The sequence below is a fragment of the Pan paniscus genome, chromosome 13 (genome assembly GCF_029289425.2).
Source record: "Pan paniscus chromosome 13, NHGRI_mPanPan1-v2.0_pri, whole genome shotgun sequence".
Taxonomy (NCBI): Eukaryota; Metazoa; Chordata; class Mammalia; order Primates; family Hominidae; genus Pan; species Pan paniscus.
Window position 1 is genome coordinate 66,836,209 of NC_073262.2, and position 14,693 is coordinate 66,850,901.

Consider the following 14,693-nt stretch of genomic DNA (forward strand, 5'->3'; position numbering starts at 1 on the left):
ACCCAGCAGCTCACTAATGCTCTGTTGATTTTCAGTCTTTATTCTTTTTATGTTTTATTTTGAATGGTTTCTAATGCCATATTTTTATTAAATTTTCCTTCTATCATATCCAATCTGCCACTAATCTCATCTATTATATATATTTCTAGTAATGTATTTTTCGTCTCTAGAAGTTAAAGTTGGGTCTTTGGTGTATCTTCTACTTGTCTCCTTATCATGCATACATTTTGCTAAACCTTCTTGGTTTAATATTATTGTCTATTACTTCTATCATCTTCACCATTTCTGGGTCTGTCTCTATTGATTCTTTTTTGTCTTGTTACAAGTTCTATTTTCCTCAGCAGTTCTTCACAGCTCCCCAGCCCTACCCCCTTTCTTTCTGTCTCTCTCAGTCTCATTCTTTCAAGTCTCTCACCAATGATATTTTGCTGCAGATTTCAGCCAAATTTTCCTCCCTGCCTCCCAGCATTTTGAACTATGTCCCTTAAACTAAGCAAAACTGCAAGATCTGTTCAGTTTCCCCATTCTGTGCTGCAGTACGGAAAACTGCATATTCTACACATTGAATTGGGCCTCACCAGATTTGTTTCCTTTTACTTTTCAGGGATGACTGTCTTGTTCTGCTGGTTGTCCTGGGCCTCACCAGATTTGTTTCCTTTTACTTTTCAGGGATGACTGTCTTGTTCTGCTGGTTGTCCAGTGTCTAAAAATTGTTGTTTTATGGATTTTGTCTAGTTTTATGTTTGGTAAAGATGAGACAGTCTGAGAAAAACAAACAAACTTTTTTCCTGCTCTCTCACATAGTCACTCAACACAACACTTCTGATACCGGTCAAGGAACAGGAGGTTTTCCCACACACTGAGCAATTCTCCAGCAGACACCATCTGTTGGCCTATAATTCAATTTAATTCTGACACTATGTCTAGGGAGATAGTGTCAGATCCTATAGGTTAAGGGTTCAGTCCCACAAAACACCCCCAACTTCAAATGCCAATCACCTGTACTTCTGACCAACTGATTATAAATTGAGGATTCCCTTGATACCTTCCTTGTGTTTAATCCGTTTGCTAGATTGGCTCATGGAACATAGGAAAACACTTTACATGCTTTACTTACTTATTACAAAGGATATTTTCAAAAATACAAATGATCAGCTAGATGAAGAGAAACACAGAGCAAGATTTAGAGTGCTCCAGGGTGAGATTTTGAAGTGTCCCAAACTCAAGAGCTTCTACCCAAATGGAGTTATGACATGCTACACTCCTGGCACATGGATGTGGCTTTTTTGTTTTGTTTTGTTTTGTTTTCATCACTAAAAGTTCCCTGAATCATGTCTTTTAGATTTGTTATGGAGGCTTCATTACCTAGGCGTAATTGATTAAATCATTGGCCATTGGTGAGCCACTAAACCTTCAGCCCTACTGAGACAGGAAGGCTGATTGATTTCCTCTTTTAAAATGGACTGTAAGAAACAAATAAAAGCCCCTCACTCAAGCTCTAGCTTATCTAGTTCTGAGCCAATCAATAACATAATACCCAAGAAGCTTCTGTTTCAGTGGGCTGGGGACTTCCCTGGAGCCCCACATGCACAGTCTCGCTCTGTCATCCAGGCTGGAGTGCAGTGGTGCAATCTCGGCTCACTGCAAGCTCCGCCTGATAGTAATTTCTTATTTGACTGACTTACTTGGTACTAATAATGTTTTAAAATATCCAAGAGGTTGAACTGGGCTAATTTATAATTGTTCATTTCCACTTTCTAAATTTAAGAATTTATTAAAGTATATTTTGTGACATACTCTCATCTAAAAGATTAAATTAAATACATAAGTTCTGTTTGTGCATTCATGTGTGTTTGTGTATGGGTGTGTACACATCTCCAATTTTGATTATTCAAATTCTCCTCACTCTTCACATCTTATTTAATGTTTCATGGAAAGTCTACCTCTGAGATATATCTTCTCTCCACATGTACTACAACTTTTCCACTTGAACCCCAAGCCAAGGCACCATCAAATCTTGCATAAGTGGCTGCAAAGGCTTTCCACATGCTCTTCTCTACCTTCATTTTATTTTTTCCCCAACAAACTATTTTCCATATATAACCCAAAATAATCTTTATAAAGTAAAGGCAAATCCTATTATTTACTTCTTGAGATATTCTTCATTCATTCATTTCTTGTGCCAGTGCTGCTATGACAGCTCTAATCAACCATATGCATGTACAATCTTCCAGTGCCTAAGCTAAGGCTTACACCATCAGCCTTTCACCTCCTGCTCCTGATTCTGTGATATAAGATGCCTCTGGAATCCACTCACTGTTCACATATGCACAACTCGGAACTGTAGGGATATCACTATCCTGTAGGGAAGATACTTGGTAAGTGGGAACTGGGAAATGATGGAGAAATGGTGATAAAATGATTTCCCTTAGCATTTCCCAGACAGACTGCTCAAAGACACATTCCATATAGTTCTCAGATAGTCTCCTGGTATCTAGCAAGCAGTCACCCCTAGTGTTGGCCAAATTAATAATGCATTATATTCTTGTATTAGTTCTTCCTTATTCTTTGAATTGCTCCCATGTTTCTCCTAGCTGCTTCCTGAATCAAATTCTCCCCCGAATAACCCACATTTAAGTTTTGTCTCAGATTCTGCTTTCTGTGGAAACCTCTAATGTCTTCCAGCACATGAGAAATACTATCCAAGCTACTTTCCCTGACTTATAAAACTCCACATGTTCTGGCTTAATTTCCAGTTATCTTAACACAATGCCTTTGTCCACTAGGATTCAGCCATATTAAAGTTCTTTCCATTCCTTGAAATTACTAAGTTTCTGCCACTGAAATATTGGCGCTAAAATATTCCCTTATAATTCCACAATTCTATCAATCCAGCTGCTTCAGGATGATGGAGAACATGGTAAGACCAGTGAATTCTACAAGCATGAGCCTACTGCCACACTTCTTTAGCCATAAAGTGAGGGCCTTGGTCAGAGGCATTGCTCTGTGGAATACCATGACGATGGGTAAGGCAGTCCATGAATCCACAGATGAATCCACAGAAGCATTGCATGCAGGATAGGCAAACCCATATCCAGAGTAAGTGTCTATTCCAGTGAGGACAAACTTCTTCCTTTTCCATGATGAATGAGGTACAATATAATCAACCTGCCACCAGGTAGCTGACGGATCTCACCGAGGAATGGTGCCATATCGAGGGTTCACTGTTGGTCTCTACTGCTGGCAAATTAGGCACTCAGCAGTGGCTGTAGCCAGGTCAGCCTTAGTGAGTGGATGTCTATGTTGCTGAGCCCATGTGTAATCTCCATCCCGGCCACCATGACCCGTTTGCTTATTGCTCCACTGGGCAATGACAGGGGTGGCTGGGGAAAGACGGTGAGTGGTATCCACAGAATGGGTCACACTGTCCATTTGATTATTAAAATCCTCCTCTGCTGAGGTCACCCTTTGGTGAGGACTCACATGGGATACAAATATCTTCACAGTTTTTGACCACTCAGAGAGGTCCATCCACACACTTCTTCCCCAAATTTCTTTGTCACCAATTTTCCAGTCATGCTCCTTCCAAGTCCCTGACAATCCAGCCAAACCACTGGCTTCAGCCCATGAATTAGTATATATAGGCACATCTGGCCATTTCTCCTTCCATGCAAAGTGCACAACCAGGTGCACTGCTTAAAGTTCTGCCCACTGGGAAGATTTTCATTCACTGCTATCCTTCAGGGATGTCCTGGAAAGGGGCTTTAGTGCTGTAGCTGTCCACTTTTGGGTGGTGCCTGCCTATTGTGCAGAACCATCTGTGAACCAGGCCCTAGTCTTCTCTTTCTTTGTTAACTGACCATAGGGAACTCCTCATGAGGCCATTGGTGCAGGCTGGGAAGAGGAGGCAGGGTGGCCGGACTGGAGACCATGGACATTTTAGCCAATTCCTCATGTAACTTACTTGTGCCTTCAGGACCTGCTCAAGCCTGATCACATATATACCTTTTCCATTTGATGATGGAATGCTGCTGCGCACAACCCACTTTATGGCTAGATGGGTCAGAAAGCACCTGGTTCATGATAGGAAGTTCAGATCACATGGTGACTTGAGGACCCATAGTCAAGTGTTCAGTTTACACCAAAGCCCAGTAACAGGCCAAGAGCTGTCTTTTCAAGGGAGAGCAGTTATCTGACAAAGATGGAAGGGCCTTGCTCCAAAATCCTAGAGGCCACCACTGTGATACACCTATGGGGGCCTGCCACAAGCTTCAAACAGCATCCTTATCTGCCACTGACATCTCAATCACCATTGGATCTGCTGGGTCATATACCCCAAGTGGCAGAGCAGCTTGCACAGTAGCCTGGACCTGTTGCAGAGCCTTCTCCTGTTCTAGACCCCACTCAAACTGGCAGCCTTTTGGGTCACTCAGTAAATAGGTGTGAGTAACAAACCCAGTGAGAAATGTGTTGCCTCCAAAATCCATAGGCCCACTAGGCGTTGTGCCTCTTTCTTGGCTGTAGGTGGGGCCAAGAGCAGCAACTTATCCTTCACCTTAGAAGGAATATCTCAACAGGCTCCACACCACTGGACCCCTAGAAATTTTACAGAGGTATAAGGTCCTTGAATTTTAATCGGATTTATTTCCCATACTCTGGAACACAAATGTCTCATCAATAAGTCCAGTATGTTTGAATTTTAATCGGATTTATTTCCCATACTCTGGAACACAAATGTCTCATCAATAAGTCCAGTGTGTTTGCTACTTCTTGGTCACTGGATCCAATCTGCATAATGTCATCAATGTAATGGAAGAGTGTGATATCTTGAGGAAGGGAAAAATTAATCAAGGTCTCTCCGAATAAGATTATGACACAAAGTGGTAGAGCTGATATACCCCTGAGGTAGGACAGTAAAGGTATATTGCTGGCCTTGCCAGCTGAAGGCGAATTGCTTCTGGTGGGCCTTATGGACAGGAATGAAGAAAAAGGCATTTGCCAAGTCAATGGCTGCATACCAGCTACTAGGAGATGCGTTAACTTGCTCAAGCAATGAAACCACATCTGGTATAGCAGTTGCAATTGGAGTCACCATTTGGTTAAGCTTATGATAATCCACTGTCATTCTCCAAGAACCATCTGTCTTCTGCACAGGCCAAAGGGGAGAGTTGAACAGGGATGTGGTGAGAATCACCACCCCTGCATCTTTCAAGTCCTTGACGGTGGCACTGATCTCCACAATCCCTCCAGGGGTGCGATATTGTTTTGGATTTATTATTCTTCTAGTTAAAGGCAGCTCTAATGGCTTTCATTCTGGTGGCTTTCCCACCATAATAGCCCTCACCCTACTAATCAGGGAGCCAATGTGGGGATTCTGCCAGCTGCTAAGTATGCCTATGCCAATTATGCATTCTGGCACTGGGTAAATGACCACAGGATGAGTCCCTGAACCCACTGGACCCACTGTAAGTTGGATCTGAGCTAAAACTCCATTAATTACCTGACCTCCATAAGCCTCTACTTTAACTGGAGGAACACAATGATGTTTTGTGTCCTCTGGAATCAACATCAGCTCAGAGCCAGTGTCCAGTAGTCCCTGAAATGTCTGATCATTTCTCTTTCTCCTGTGAAGAGTTACCCTGGTAAAAGGCCAGAGGTCTCTTTGGGGAAGCAGGGGAGAAAGATTAACAGCATACATCATTGGTAAGGTAGTGGGGTCCTTTCTCAAGGGAACCCGGTCTCCCTTTCATTCAATGGGTTCTGGGTCAGTAAACTGGCTCCAGTCTGGAAATTGATTGAGGGGCTGTGATTCTCTGTTTTTTATAATTAAAATTAGTCTTTTGTCCATTCTACCTGGAAGATTTCTGCTTATATAAATTAAGTAGGAATGTAGTAGGCTTCCTATCAATTTCACTTCTAGGAACACTGTGATTAATTAGCCAATGCCAGAGCTCTACATGAGTCACACTATTCTGATTGCTGTTTTGCTTCTGCTATCCTTTACAGTAGCTATGACCACCTTGCCTTTGATGGTTGATTGCTGCCACTTGGCCCCTGCCACCTCGGGATCCAATTATTCCAATTGTATTTAAATTTTGTAGTTGAGTGACTGCGGTTCCCATTGTTAGATATGACATACAGAGAAGAGCAATTACAGCACTCTTCAAAAATCTAGGTTCTGCCCTCACAAATCTATTTCACAAGACATTGGTCAAGGGTATATCTTCTGCACCCTCCCAACTGGGATGAGTAGGTCTAAAGTGACTAACTCACTCCATCATCCCAATCTCCCTAAGCCTTTGGATCCCTTCCTCCACATTAACCCAAAGGAGATCAGGCATTTCCACCTTGCTCACAGGGGCCATCTTTTAATCCATATTTCAGCTAACCAAGCAAATAAACTATTAGAACCTTTTTTGACTCCTCAAGCTGCAACATTAAAAGCAGAGTCCCTACTTAGTGGGCCCAAATCAATAAATTCAGCCTGATCCAACTCTATGTTCCTTACACCATTATCCCACACCCTTAATATCCATTCCCATGCCTCTTCTCCAGATTTCTGTTTACATAAATTAAAAACTCAAACAATTCTTTTCGAGTGTAGCAAACCTCCTCATGGGTCACACTCTCAACCTCACCTCTAGGGGACCATAGGGACTTTAGTCCAGTTATAGGTCTAGAAGCAAATTGAATGTTGGGGGTGGCTACTGAGGAGAATCAACATTATCTTGCCTGGCAACTGCCTTAGGGGAGGCCATCACTGTTGCCTCAGGCAGTGCAGGGTTTATTTCCTCTCCTTTGGCAACACCCTCATAAACACATCCAGCATCAATACTTTGCATCCTTCAATCCAATCAAGTTGACACTCAGTATTAATCATCACATATTTATTATGGTTACTATGCTGCCAGGATATATTTTACCAGAATGCTAGCTACTTAAAACAAACAAAAAAACAAGCAAGAAAGCAAACAAACAAACAAAAAACCCGGCACCTTTATAGTTGTTTTGTTTGGCAATGACCTTGTGCTTCTGAACCAGGAAATTGAGTATGAGGAGAGAAATTAAAGGTGTTCCTGACAACTTTCGAGAAAACAGGGGTGCTTCTTTCTCAATTATACCAAGACAGGGCTATCAACTGTTTGTTTCAGTGTAGTTTTATCAGTCTTAATGTTCCTAAATATGTTGTCCAGATTTTGACAATAGAGTGACAGGCAGCTATAGTTTTTAGGATTGTTATGAGTTTCTATTTTCCTGTATCTTATATATTTTAGTGGGTTACATCCAGGTGGTCAGCTAGAAGAGCTTATTTTAAATTAAAACTTCAATTTTTCACCTTTTTGAATGAGTATTTAATTACCCATGGAGATTTCTTTTTCTTTCCTGTATTTATTTCTATTCTATTTTCCAAACTTAATACTTTTCTCAGCAAGATGTAAAAGTTAAAATATGTAGTTTCTATATGTAGCACATGTACAAACTAGAAAGAGAGAGAGGAGAGACAATCACAAAAGTTGTATTTTTTTAGTTGGTGATATGTGCTAAGAATAGGGCTATATGAGTTACTTTGTTTCATTCTCATTCATTTCACCATAGAGTTAGGTGATATTAGCTCTCTATCACATTGAAGAAACTAAGGCTCAAAGAGATTAAGTAATTTTTCAAGGCCACACCATCATTATTATTTATTTATTTATTTTGAGATGGAGTCTCACTCTGTCACCCAGCCTGGAGTGCAGTAGCACCATCTCCACTCACTGCAAGCTCCACCTCCCAGATTCACGCCATTCTCCTGCCTTAGCCTCCCGAGTAGCTGGGACTACAGATGCCTGCCACCACGCCCAGCTAAGTTTTTGTATTTTTAGTAGAGACAGGGTTTCACCGTGTTAACCGGGATGGTCTCGATCTCTTGACCTCATGATCTGCCTGCCTTGGCCTCCCAAAGTGCTGCAATTACAAGCGTGAGCCACCACACCCAGCCTTCACACCATTATTTATTAGTTCAAATTTGGCCTGGGAGTGCTCTAATAAAATAGATCACATATTATTTAGCATCTATTCATTTCTAACCCAAGGCTCTCAGTTCCAGATTTCAAATGAATTGTTTAAAATAAGAAAACAAAACAAAGCATTCTCTGCTCTCAGTTTCAGATTTTAAGTAAATTGTTTAACAAGAAAAAAATAAAAACATTCCTTCTTTCTAATACTTTTGCTTTAATTTAGAGAGACTGTCTTCCTTATTTTGTGATAGGGACCCATGCATGACATGTAAATAGCTATATAAAAATAATTCTACACTCCATATTGAAAATAAATGTTCACAATATCTGTGAAACTATGTAAGAGTCCTGCTGCATCCTAGGTTGTAAAATTTAGGATTCTCATTTCTTAGTCCATCAATGAATCTCTTGGTTATGGACTGAACATCTAACTGGCAAGTTTATAAAAGGACCCCAATACTCAAGAAGCTTACAAATCTAATAGGAGAATAATTCCCCCATCTCCATCATAAAGAAAAGCACACTTATAGTCTCAATAGCCCTGACTTCCTCAGGGATTTCCTTGAAAAAAACTGACTATGGGAAGCTTTGGAGGAGGCCCACCTGTGCTTCGAGTGAAAGGAAAGAACCTGTTGAAACTGAAAGACAAGAGGCAGGAGCATGTGTGTAAAAAGTTTCAGAGAAGAACTAGAGTCAGTAGAAGAGGAACTCACTGTGAATCAACTCAATAGAGAAAGCTTGGCCAGAATAGTCTTGATGGCCTCAAGATTAAAACGAATAAGTGGATTGAGTCCTTCTAATGGACAACTTTGAAGGCAACAGTCTGGAATTTATCCATGATCTAGAGGGCAATGGATACCATTCCTGAACTTAACAAATGGGTTCTTTCACAGACAATGTGGTGACTATGCAGGGCTGTTCTATGACACGTGTACTCCTGGAATGCTAGCAGCCAGCAAAAGGGAGGAGAAACAAACAGGCAACTAAATTCAATGAGGAGAGGAAAGCAGTCCATTTCATGTCATTGATTTCTACAGTTTGTTCACCTGTTTGTTGAGGGTTGTTTCATTTACTTGCTATTCCTTTTTTTCACTGCTCAGCACTTCTCTCAAGTACTGCTTAGTTATTGACTGAGTGTGACACTTTCTGTGTAAGTTAGGCAATTGGGGAAGAAGGGGTATGTAGTGAAGGACAGTAGGCACTGTTTAGTAAGTTATTCTACTCGTGCATAAAAAATTCATTGACCAGAAAGGGTTAATGCCCCTCCAAATGGCTTAACTTAATCCCCAAGTGCAATTGGCTCATTTGAAGGATCTGGCCCATTGAGTGCGTGTTAGCCTAGAAGCTGATACACCTCTTCACCAAGTCCGGTGCAGTGAGGTTAAACCCAAAGGCATGCAATAGGTCAGTAGCAGAGTCAGGAATAAAATCTCAGCCATCTGAACCCTTTAAAGTGCTCTCTTCACGCGACTAGGCTTTATTCTCTTATGAGGTACGACTAGAAAATATAAGAGGAGGGAAAAATTAAGGCATAAAATTAAAAAAAAAATTTGCAGTAGATATTTTCAGACCTGTAGGAGGAAGAAATATGGAAACAGATGAAATAAACTTCAAGTACAAGTTAAGCAAATGCTTTATAAATACTTAAAATGCATCAGAAAAGGCCAACCAACCCTGTTTTGGGATTGTGCAAGGAATACAGTTATGCCCTATAATGTGAACATAGCTCCTTCTCTTTTAGTCGACTTGAGATATATTGAAATTAACATTGTTTCTGAATTACATATAAAATACACATACTGGAAAGATGTATGAAAACAGAAATTTTGAAAAATAAAAATAATGGTTATGAAGAAGAGAACTAAAAATTCAAAGAATTGTGCCTTTTATATGCCATAAGGGTGGTATAGTGGAGATGTTAAAAGCTCAGGATAGAGAACCAAAAGCCAGAGCTTGCATTCCCACTCTGTTGCTTTTAGTAGTGGTGATCAAAAAGTCATTCAATCTTTTATGCCTCAGGTTCTTTATTTGGAAAAATGGGAATAATAATAAAAGTAGTTACTTCACAGTGTTCCTTGAGATTTAAATGAGATAGTGCATATAAGGTACTTAGGACAGTTCCTAATATGTGGTAAACCCACCATACATGTTAGCTCTTATTCTAGTTTACCATGGGGCTATCTAAATTGGAATCATCGTGAATGGAAGACATGTGTAGGTCTATGGGGACACGTTACTACATTGCCTAGCAGATCAGTTCTCTCTTCTATCTCAGATTGTAAAATTGTGTAATTAAGGGACCAGTTATGTGGTAAAAATGGGAAAAATTAGACTTTTAGGAGATGTGATTTTTAGACCAAAGCTTTGTCCATGGGCAATATGGATTGAGAACTCATGACTTTGATCCTTAAAAATATTTAATCAAAAGATAATGGAAGTCAAACATTTCTTTTTCTTCAAAAAGATTTCTGGATCCAGATTATCCATGTAACTGCCCACACTCTCTATTTTGATGCTACAGTTTTATTTAAGGCATTATCCCACATAGCAATTATGAAAGATAATGCCTTAACTCTTACAGTCTCTGTGGGCACGGTTTCTTGTTACTCAGACTTTTGACCAATAACCTTGCTTTATCCTAGATCAATAGTCTATGAAGCCAACTAAAACCCTAGACAAAATTATATGTGTTTGTGTATGTATGTTCACGCATTTCTTTGGGAAGAGGGTATATACAGTTTGTCAGATCCTTGAAATATTTAATGACATCAAAAAAGTTAAGAGCCCTTACCTATTTGGGTCTTCATTTTTAACCCAATTTTTTTTCATCCAATTTCCATTTTGCCCTTTAAATGACTTCTGTTAATGGCCCCATGATAAGGTCTAGTCTATTCTCTGTCACTGTACACTTGATTCTCTTATTCCTGGTTTCTTGTCTTATCCCATAACCTCAGCTACCCAAGGCCTGTTACTGATAGGATTTTTCTTTTCTGATATTTGACTGCACAGCTTCTGTAGCTACACAGGTATTAGTCTTTCAGATGGAGGAAAGAAACAAAGCAAGGGCTTTCTTCACTTCGGGGAGTTAAAAAATAGATTCCAAAAGACAAAAGATGAGGACTGAATTGCACTGAATCACGTCCTGCGTGATACTGATATTGAACTTTTTATGGGTCTATGTCACAATGCCCATATTTTTCATGACAGAGAAGATATAGTTTAGATGATATAGTACAGACACAATTTATAATCCCCCACAATATCTAGAAATTTCTGTGTATAGGAAACATGTAAACACTGGGGGGATTAATTTGGTAATATTCACCCCCTTTATTTTTTTCCCTTTTTTGTCTTTACCTTCCTCTGCTAATTCTTATTAATAACATTCCTGTGAATACTGATATTTTCTGAAATAATCATAGAAATGATGGCAATTTTCTTTTTTCTTCCTCCTAGGAACATTCATTTTTCTTCTGACAATGCATGAGTTATTATTGCTTAGAATTTTGTTGTACTGTGGCCAATCTGAAAGGCACTTTTCTAGGATCTACTTTACAAAGAAGTAGTCAGAGAACTTAAAATCTAGTGGTCACTTTCACTGGCTTGCTAGTTTTCAGTAATGGAAAACACTTACTGTTTTTTCCTCACACTTCCAAGTAAAGAAGCCTTTAGGCTTCTCGGCCAGGGACAATTCTACATTTTCACTCCCACCCCAGTCATTTGGCAATAGTTAGATACATTTTGGATGTCACAACTAATAGGGGTGAGACTAATATTTCCTGGGTAGATACAACGCACAGGACAGCTTCCTACTACAAGGAATTATCCAGTGTAAAACGTCAATAGTGCTGCAGTTGAGAAACTCTGCCCAAGAGTGATGTCTTCAGTATCACTCACTACATCTTACATTCTCTTTCCTGGAGAAAACGAGCAGCTTATTTCGTTTGCAAGTATAAACCAGACATGCCTGCTGCAGCCTGTCCTTTTGCTTTTCTTTCTGGAATCTGACAGCCTACAGAGTAGGTGGATTTCCACCTGCTGTCAGCCATGTGATAAAGTTGGTAGAGCAGGCTGTGCTCCTACCACTGCAGGACTGCAGGGGGTTTGTTTGTTGTCTGTTCGGTGGTAATGGGAAGGGGGGTGACTTCAATTCAGAGGAGCCTTAGCAAGCCTATTAGGACTTATCTAAGCTATGTCCTTCACTATTGCTTTTATCAGTAATAAAGCTGACATTTTGATCTCTAACTGTCTGACTCCTGTATCATTCTCTAAATTGGTTCTGATCTCAGGTTGGGAACAGTGGTGTTATTTTTGACCCCCTAAAACCCAAAATCTGTTACTGTCTGATGGTTCAGGATCTTAATGGCTTACCTCCAGGATTCTTGCCCTTTTATGTCAAAGAATCTCACTCAGACAAAGACTGCCAAAATACGATGCTAACTAATTAATATAAGACCCACACATATGAGGGCTGAAATTATCAAAATAAAAATACTAGATATCAATTAAGCCTTCTTTTTTGAACATCATATTTTGCTTTTTGTAGGTAATATAAAAGAAAATGTATTATAAAGATGTCCCTATGCGATTTTTTTCCTAAAAATGGCAGTGAATTCCTTACTTAGAAAGTATCAAAAATCTTGATATAACTGTAGGCATTTTCTATCCATCTTCAAGAATTTTATTCACTGGTAATAGATGTACAAGATATAGTGAATCTTGAGTAATAAGGAGCAAGGCAAAAGCGAACATTTAGGTTTTGTAAAAGATGAAGGTGAGTTAAAGTTGTTCAATAAGATACTGTGGTCCTAACATGAAATAGAGTCTACAAGGTACTGTCATAAAGTAATGAGATTGATTGCCTAAATCCACACATAAAACCTAGCTCCCTGGTTTTTGTTACACCCATGTGTGAGAAGAGTATGTTGTTCTTATGACATTGTAGAGGGCAATGCTATTTTAAGTGATGGGAAAAGGAAGGATGTTGTTTACAGTGTTGACTACCCTGCAACTTTCTCAAAACATGCTCTGTTAGTCAGGAGAGACAGTACAACTAAGTCGTTTGGGGCTCATGCTACATGCCCAGTGCAGTTCTCAGGGATCCCCGTGTTCCTTGCCGTTGTGCAGAGACACAGGCTGTCAGAGATTCACCTTCACAACCTTGACAACAGAAGTCAGAGAAGATGGAAAGTCACCTACTGGTTCTTAACCCTTTTCCTCAAGTGAGATATATGTCACTGCTGGCCTAAGCAAGTCAGTGACCACATCTAACTTCAAAGGTGGTAGTAATCTCACCATGTACCTGGAAGGAAAGGAAAACTGAAAAGTTACGAATATTGCGAATAGTTCTACTGATTACTACACATGTCATTACCAAAATTCTAGAGCAAATCAATTGTACTTGATAGCTAATCTTTAAATATACTTTTTATTAATGACTATGGCAATTTACAAAGTGCCCTAAATTTACAGAATAATCAGGATATCCAAAAGTACTTTAGTAGGGTGCAGTATTTAATATTCAGCGTTTCAGACTCTCTGAGACCTGTACAGACACAGTGATTCCAATCTCTGTTCATGTCAGGCACTGTCATGTACTTACACAGTGTACAGTGTAATTTGGGAAGACCTAGAGCACTGTGACCCCATATTCTCACAGGTGCCCAGCTTAAGCCACTGCAATGTCTGATGGCATCTTCCTAAGAATGTCTTAAAGGCATTTACAAAAATACTTCTTGCTACATTTTTTAACTTGTGTCTTTACTTTCAGTGTAATAGATTTAGAATGAATACTATGGGAAATGGTAGCTGCTGCACAAAGACTACAGGGAAATGAAAGATTTTTCTTTCAAACCTACTGAAAAACCAATTCAAATTTCCATGTCACTTTAAGAAGATTATTAAATATATATAAAATAATACTTAGGGGACTCAGGTTATATTTTAGACTGTGTGTCCTTTGGGCACACCTCTGAACCTGTATGAACCTCACTTCTTTTCTTGCTAAATAAGGAGAAGTGTTAGTCCAATGTTGTCCTCGTTTACATCATTCACATAAATCTCAATTGTGATCATTTCTGTCGAGATATTTGGGGCAGCGTAAAGGCTGAAGATGAGGGAGTATTGATGAGTAAGAGGGAAAAAAGGAGGCAGAGAAGATGTAAGTGTGGAAAAAGAAGAATGGGGAAAAGAAAAAAGAGGACAAGGAAAAGGAGGACAAAATAATGAGCATGCATGCTCGTGGAAGCTATGACACAGCATAAGAGCAAATACAGGCTGTGACATAGGAGACATAAAGATTTCATGAACACTGCCCAATTTTAACAGTGGGTAAGAAACACAATTTTCCAAACATCCTTTGAGAATGTAAAGTTTATGATGGTTTTAATGTGATGTTCTAAATCATAACTTTTTGCCATTAAGCAAATGTTGCATGATAATGTGGTGACTTTATACCTTTCTTGTTTAATCACCTAAATCTGGGCACTTGGATATCTCTATGTACATGAGGTGCATCACTCTACAAAGTCTTTAGAGATGCTGGACACTCAGGACAAATCCTTGCTGTGTTCTTTAACAGTGATAAAAGAAACATTGGAAGCAATGGGATCAGGGGAATTAGAGGAAATGCTCATTAAAATGAATTTAAAAGGTCTAATGATTAAAATATTGATTAATTAGCCAAACATCGAT